Genomic DNA, 7,510 nt, shown 5'->3' with positions numbered 1-7,510 from the left:
TGACAGTAGAGAACCAGAGAGGAGAGAGGCTAGGTAACCAACTGTGACAGTAGAGAACCAGAGAGGAGAGAGGCTAGGTAACCAACTGTGACAGTAGAGAACCAGAGAGGAGAGAGGTAATAGTGCTGAGCGATTTCTGCTTTTAGAGGTCGGTTAGGTTTCGGTTCGATCATAAAAAAATATTCACGGTTTTCGAATCTTTTTTTTTTTTTTTTACATTAAATGCACTATGCATTATGTGGGTTGAATGCTGTAACAACACAGAATACCACAATGAATAAAATGAGGTAGTGACTGCCCATTACTGCTTAACACATTATTAACTTGACTTTACTTAGAAAGTTCAGTTGTTGTGTATATTACGTTTGTTTTATTTGATGACTTCATCATTTCATTAAGTCATCTCATCTCTATAGAGCTGTTGTTTATGCTGTCTGACTAAATCACTATTTTACTACTTCTTCAAAGTAAATAAGGAATACTTTTATGACTGCTGAATAGCAGCTAGCAATCACTTGGATGATGTATTTTCAGGTAGAAACTCTCTCTCGAAGCAGCTGCTTTCCATACATCTCGATCTCTTGTTCTCTCCTCTCTCCATCTCTGTTTCTGCTCCACGCCACTGAGGTATAATAATCTCCACACAGACCGGACAAGTAGACGTGTGGGTGTCACGTTCGTTGAATGACGGGTCAGACCAAGGCGCAGCGTGATATACGTACATGTTTATTAACGTAATAAACAACGGAAACGAAAACGTGAAGTCCAAGGTAGAACACACAACATACCTTACACGGAACAAGATCCCACAACCCACTAGTGCCAATAGGCTGCCTAAGTATGATCCCCAATCAGAGACAACGAGCTACAGCTGCCTCTGATTGGGAACCACACCGGCCAACATAGATCTACACATACTAGATCGAAACACAGAAAACACACAACAAAGAATATACACACCCTGACTCAACATTTAAGCGTCCCCTGAGTCAGGGCGTGACAGTGGGCAATGGATAATGGTCATAGTTAATTACCACGTTTTCTGCTCTATACTATGTAGAATATTTGCCTGTTGGAAACCACAACTCCCTATTATTTCGCACAGTTCGGGCCTGATCGATCTGATTTATCTCTAGAGAAACTGCAGCCCAGTATGTGCATTGAGCTCACATAAAAAAAAAAAAAAAAGGAAATGGATTTCAAATAATTGAACCAAGGTCGGTCAATGAGTTGTTTAACTGTGACAGGAGAGAACCGCAGAGAGGAGAGAGGCTAGGTAAAGAACTGTAGGGCTTCATCCTCAATGAAGTAGCTACCACAGAGAGAACCGCAGAGAGGAGAGAGGCTAGGTAAAGAACTGTAGGGCTTCATCCTCAATGAAGTAGCTACCACAGAGAGAACCGCAGAGAGGAGAGAGGCTAGGTAAAGAACTGTAGGGCTTCATCCTCAATGAAGTAGCTACCACAGAGAGAACCGCAGAGAGAGGAGAGAGGCTAGGTAAAGAACTGTAGGGCTTCATCCTCAATGAAGTAGCTACCACAGAGAGAACCGCAGAGAGGAGAGAGGCTAGGTAAAGAACTGTAGGGCTTCATCCTCAATGAAGTAGCTACCACAGAGAGAACCGCAGAGAGGAAGAGAGGCTAGGTAAAGAACTGTAGGGCTTCATCCTCAATGAAGTAGCTACCACAGAGAGAACCGCAGAGAGGAGAGAGGCTAGGTAAAGAACTGTAGGGCTTCATCCTCAATGAAGTAGCTACCACAGAGAGAACCGCAGAGAGGAGAGAGGCTAGGTAAAGAACTGTAGGGCTTCATCCTCAATGAAGTAGCTACCACAGAGAGAACCGCAGAGAGGAGAGAGGCTAGGTAAAGAACTGTAGGGCTTCATCCTCAATGAAGTAGCTACCACAGAGAGAACCGCAGAGAGGAGAGAGGCTAGGTAAAGAACTGTAGGGCTTCATCCTCAATGAAGTAGCTACCACAGAGAGAACCGCAGAGAGGAGAGAGGCTAGGTAAAGAACTGTAGGGCTTCATCCTCAATGAAGTAGCTACCACAGAGAGAACCGCAGAGAGGAGAGAGGCTAGGTAAAGAACTGTAGGGCTTCATCCTCAATGAAGTAGCTACCACAGAGAGAACCGCAGAGAGGAGAGAGGCTAGGTAAAGAACTGTAGGGCTTCATCCTCAATGAAGTAGCTACCACAGAGAGAACCGCAGAGAGGAGAGAGGCTAGGTAAAGAACTGTAGGGCTTCATCCTCAATGAAGTAGCTACCACAGAGAGAACCGCAGAGAGGAGAGAGGCTAGGTAAAGAACTGTAGGGCTTCATCCTCAATGAAGTAGCTACCACAGAGAGAACCGCAGAGAGGAGAGAGGCTAGGTAAAGAACTGTAGGGCTTCATCCTCAATGAAGTAGCTACCACAGAGAGAACCGCAGAGAGGAGAGAGGCTAGGTAAAGAACTGTAGGGCTTCATCCTCAATGAAGTAGCTACCACAGAGAGAACCGCAGAGAGGAGAGAGGCTAGGTAAAGAACTGTAGGGCTTCATCCTCAATGAAGTAGCTACCACAGAGAGAACCGCAGAGAGGAGAGAGGCTAGGTAAAGAACTGTAGGGCTTCATCCTCAATGAAGTAGCTACCACAGAGAGAACCGCAGAGAGGAGAGAGGCTAGGTAAAGAACTGTAGGGCTTCATCCTCAATGAAGTAGCTACCACAGAGAGAACCGCAGAGAGGAGAGAGGCTAGGTAAAGAACTGTAGGGCTTCATCCTCAATGAAGTAGCTACCACAGAGAGAACCGCAGAGAGGAGAGAGGCTAGGTAAAGAACTGTAGGGCTTCATCCTCAATGAAGTAGCTACCACAGAGAGAACCGCAGAGAGGGAGAGAGGCTAGGTAAAGAACTGTAGGGCTTCATCCTCAATGAAGTAGCTACCACAGAGAGAACCGCAGAGAGGAAGAGAGGCTAGGTAAAGAACTGTAGGGCTTCATCCTCAATGAAGTAGCTACCACAGAGAGAACCGCAGAGAGGAGAGAGGCTAGGTAAAGAACTGTAGGGCTTCATCCTCAATGAAGTAGCTACCACAGAGAGAACCGCAGAGAGGAGAGAGGCTAGGTAAAGAACTGTAGGGCTTCATCCTCAATGAAGTAGCTACCACAGAGAGAACCGCAGAGAGGAGAGAGGCTAGGTAAAGAACTGTAGGGCTTCATCCTCAATGAAGTAGCTACCACAGAGAGAACCGCAGAGAGGAGAGAGGCTAGGTAAAGAACTGTAGGGCTTCATCCTCAATGAAGTAGCTACCACAGAGAGAACCGCAGAGAGGAGAGAGGCTAGGTAAAGAACTGTAGGGCTTCATCCTCAATGAAGTAGCTACCACAGAGAGAACCGCAGAGAGGAGAGAGGCTAGGTAAAGAACTGTAGGGCTTCATCCTCAATGAAGTAGCTACCACAGAGAGAACCGCAGAGAGGAGAGAGGCTAGGTAAAGAACTGTAGGGCTTCATCCTCAATGAAGTAGCTACCACAGAGAGAACCGCAGAGAGGAGAGAGGCTAGGTAAAGAACTGTAGGGCTTCATCCTCAATGAAGTAGCTACCACAGAGAGAGACGCAGATCTTTTGTCATCAGAGCCCAGAGGACCAGAGGTGACGCGTTATCTGATATCGAGTGGCCCACGTTAACTCCCGGGCTAAGCAGAGATGACACCAACCGCGTCAACCCGCAGCAGCTGCTGAGGGATCTGTTGGTGTGTGTGTGTGTTTGGGGACACAAAACTCTGGCGCCTTCGGGCTGTCATGGGCCAAAACAAAAATCCACTGAATTAACACGTGCCATTAAAACATCGCCGCACTCTCCATGGTCTGGAATGCCTGAGAATCAGGCTTGATACGAGATGATTTATGTCCAGAATAAAATGTTTAACATAGTCTTCATACAGTGGATCAGTCCGGGCGTGGCGTATATTCCATGGCATTCTCTCATAGGCCTAGCACACTAAATCAGACCATGACGCAGCACTGAAAGTATTATTTCATGGACCAGGTGCCAAACCTCCCGCTTTTCCCACTGCGCCCTCATGACCTCACGGTTGGCATGGCGGTTGGCTAAAGCCTCTCCAGACAACACAGCCATACTGCCCTCCCATATGGCTGACATCATGTCCTGCTGAGACCATTAATAATTGTAATTAATACACAGTAATAAAATACAAGACCAATTGAATTAATCAGCATGAAGAGATGGGATAAATTAAGGCCTGGGTGCTCTGGACTGCAATGCTGTCTATGGTCTGTCTGTCCGGTCTGTCTGTCTATCCTGTCTCTGTCTGTCTGTCTGTCTGTCTGTCTGTCTGTCTGTCTGGTGTGTCAAATCAAATCAAATCAAAACAAATTTTATTGGCCACATGCGCCGAATACAACAGGTGCAGACATTACAGTGAAATGCTTACTTACAGCCCTTAACCAACAGTGCATTTATTTTTAACAAAAAAGTAAAAATAAACAAACAAAAAAAAAAAGTGTTGAGAAAAAAAGAGCAGAAGTAAAATAAAATAACAGTAGGGAGGCTATATATACAGGGGGGTACCGGTGCAGAGTCAATGTGCGGGGGCACCGGCTAGTTGAGGTAGTTGAAGTAATATGTACATGTGGGTAGAGTTAAAGTGACTATGCATAAATAATTAACAGAGTAGCAGCAGCGTAAAAGGATGGGGTGGGGAGGCAGTGCAAATAGTCCGGGTAGCCATGATTAGCTGTTCAGGAGTCTTATGGCTTGGGGGTAGAAGCTGTTGAGAAGTCTTTTGGACCTAGACTTGGCACTCCGGTACCGCTTGCCGTGCGGTAGCAGAGAGAACAGTCTATGACTAGGGTGGCTGGAGTCTTTGACAATTTTGAGGGCCTTCCTCTGACACCGCCTGGTATAGAGGTCCTGGATGGCAGGAAGCTTGGCCCCTGTAGTGCCTTGCGGTCGGAGGCCAAGCAGTTGCCATACCAGGTGGTGATGCAACCAGTCAGGATGCTCTCGATGGTGCAGCTGTAGAATTTTTTGAGGATCTGAGGACCCATGCCAAATCTTTTCAGTCTCCTGAGGGGGAATAGGCTTTGTCGTGCCCTCTTCACGACTGTCTTGGTGTGTTTGGACCATGATAGTTCGTTGGTGATGTGGACACCAAGGAACTTGAAGCTCTCAACCTGTTCCACTACAGCCCCGTCGATGAGAATGGGGGCGTGCTCAGTCCTCTTTTTTTTCCTGTAGTCCACAATCATCTCCTTTGTCTTGGTCACTTTGAGGGAGAGGTTGTTGTCCTGGCACCACACGGCCAGGTCTCTGACCTCCTCCCTATAGGCTGTCTCATCGTTGTCGGTGATCAGGCCTACCACTGTTGTGTCGTCGGCAAACTTAATGATGGTGTTGGAGTCGTGCCTGGCCATGCAGTCATGGGTGAACAGGGAGTACAGGAGGGGGACTGAGCACGCACCCCTGAGGGGCCCCCGTGTTGAGGATCAGTGTGGCAGATGTGTTGTTACCTACCCTTACCACCTGGGGGCGGCCCGTCAGGAAGTCCAGGATCCAGTTGCAGAGGGAGGTGTTTAGTCCCAGGATCCTTAGCTTAGTGATGAGCTTTGAGGGCACTATGGTGTTGAATACTGAGCTGTAGTCAATGAATAGCATTCTCACGTAGGTGTTCCTCTTGTCCAGGTGGGAAAGGGCAGTGTGGAGTGCAATAGAGATTGCATCATCTGTGGATCTGTTGGGGCGGTATGCAAATTGGAGTGGGTCTAGGGTTTCTGGGATAATGCTGTTGATGTGAGCCATGACCAGCCTTTCAAAGCACTTCATGGCTACAGACGTCAGTGCTACGGGTCGGTAGTCAATTAGGTAGGTTATCTTAGAGTCCTTGGGCACGGGGACTATGGTGGTCTGCTTGAAACATGTTGGTACTACAGACTCAGTCAGGGACATGTTGAAAATGTCAGTGAAGACACTTGCCAGTTGGTCAGCACATGCTCGGAGTACACGTCCTGGTAATCCGTCTGGCCCTGCGGCCTTGTGAATGTTGACCTGCTTAAAAGTCTTACTCACATCGGCTACGGAGAGCGTGATCACATAGTCATCCGGAACAGCTGGTGCTCTCATGCATGCTTCAGTGTTGCTTGCCTCGGGCGAGCATAGAAGTGGTTTAGCTCGTCTGGTAGGCTTGTGTCACTGGGCAGCTCGCGGCTGTGCTTCCCTTTGTAGTCTGTAATAGTTTTCAAGCCCTGCCACATCCGGCGAGCATCAGAGCCAGTGTAGTACGATTCAATCTTAGTCCTGTATTGACTCTTTGCCTGTTTGATGGTTCGTCGGAGGGCATAGCGGGATTTCTTATAAGCGTCTGGGTTAGAGTCCCGCTCCTTGAAAGCGGCAGCTCTACCCTTTAGCTCAGTGCGGATGTTTCCTGTAATCCATGGCTTCTGGTTGGGGTATGTACGTACGGTCACTGTGGGGACGACATCATCGATGCACTTATTGATGAAGCCAGTGACTGATGTGGTGTACTCCTCAATGCCATCGAATGAATCCCGGAACATATTCCAGTCTGTGCTAGCAAAACAGTCCTGTAGCTTAGCATCTGCGTCATCTGACCACTTTTTTATTAACCGAGTCACTGGTGCTTCCTGCTTTAGTTTTTGCTTATAAGCAGGAATCAGGAGGATAGAGTTATGGTCAGATTTGCCAAATGGAGGGCGAGGGAGAGCTTTGTATGCGTCTCTGTGTGTGGAGTAAAGGTGGTCTAGAGTTTTTTTCCCTCTGGTTGCACATTTAACATGCTGGTAGAAATTAGGTAGAATGGATTTAAGTTTCCCTGCATTAAAGTCCCCGGCCACTAGGAGCGCTGCATTTGGATGAGCGTTTTCCTGTTGATTTATGGCCTTATACAGCTCATGTCTGTCTGGTCTGTCTGGTCTGTCTGTCTGTCTGTCTGACTGTCTGTCTGTCTGTCTGTCTGTCTGTCTGTCTGTCTGTCTGTCTGTCTGTCTGTCTGTCTATCTATCTATCTATCTATCTGTCTGAAACTGTGGAAATTTTTAAAAGAGATCTTAAAACACACCTTTTTAGCTTTGCTTTTCCGTGGGGTGCTTTTTAATCATTATTTTATTTGTTGTGTAGTAAATATTTCAGTTTTTATTTTCATTGTTTTTCATTGTTTTTTCCTGTGAAGCACATTGTGTTGCATTCCATGTATGGGATTAATGTGCCGTATAAATAAAGCTTTAATGTGCCGTATAAATTAAGCTTGATTTGATTATGGCGCAAGGTTCATCCCTGTCCTAAATTGATAATTATAAGGGGAAACTGTTATGGCTTCTAATTGCCAAATGGTAAAGCTGCCAATAAACTGTCAATGCTTTAGCTGATACGTTAAAGGACAAGCAGGATGATTATTTCTGTACACCCCAACATCAGAGAAAAACACAAGGTCAAGTGCAGAATAACCTCTACTCTATGGACACTCCTATAGGCATAATTATCCTTCATGTC

This window comes from Coregonus clupeaformis, unplaced genomic scaffold (genome assembly GCF_020615455.1).
Source record: "Coregonus clupeaformis isolate EN_2021a unplaced genomic scaffold, ASM2061545v1 scaf0626, whole genome shotgun sequence".
Classification (NCBI taxonomy): Eukaryota; Metazoa; Chordata; class Actinopteri; order Salmoniformes; family Salmonidae; genus Coregonus; species Coregonus clupeaformis.
Note: the sequence above shows the minus strand (reverse complement) of the source record.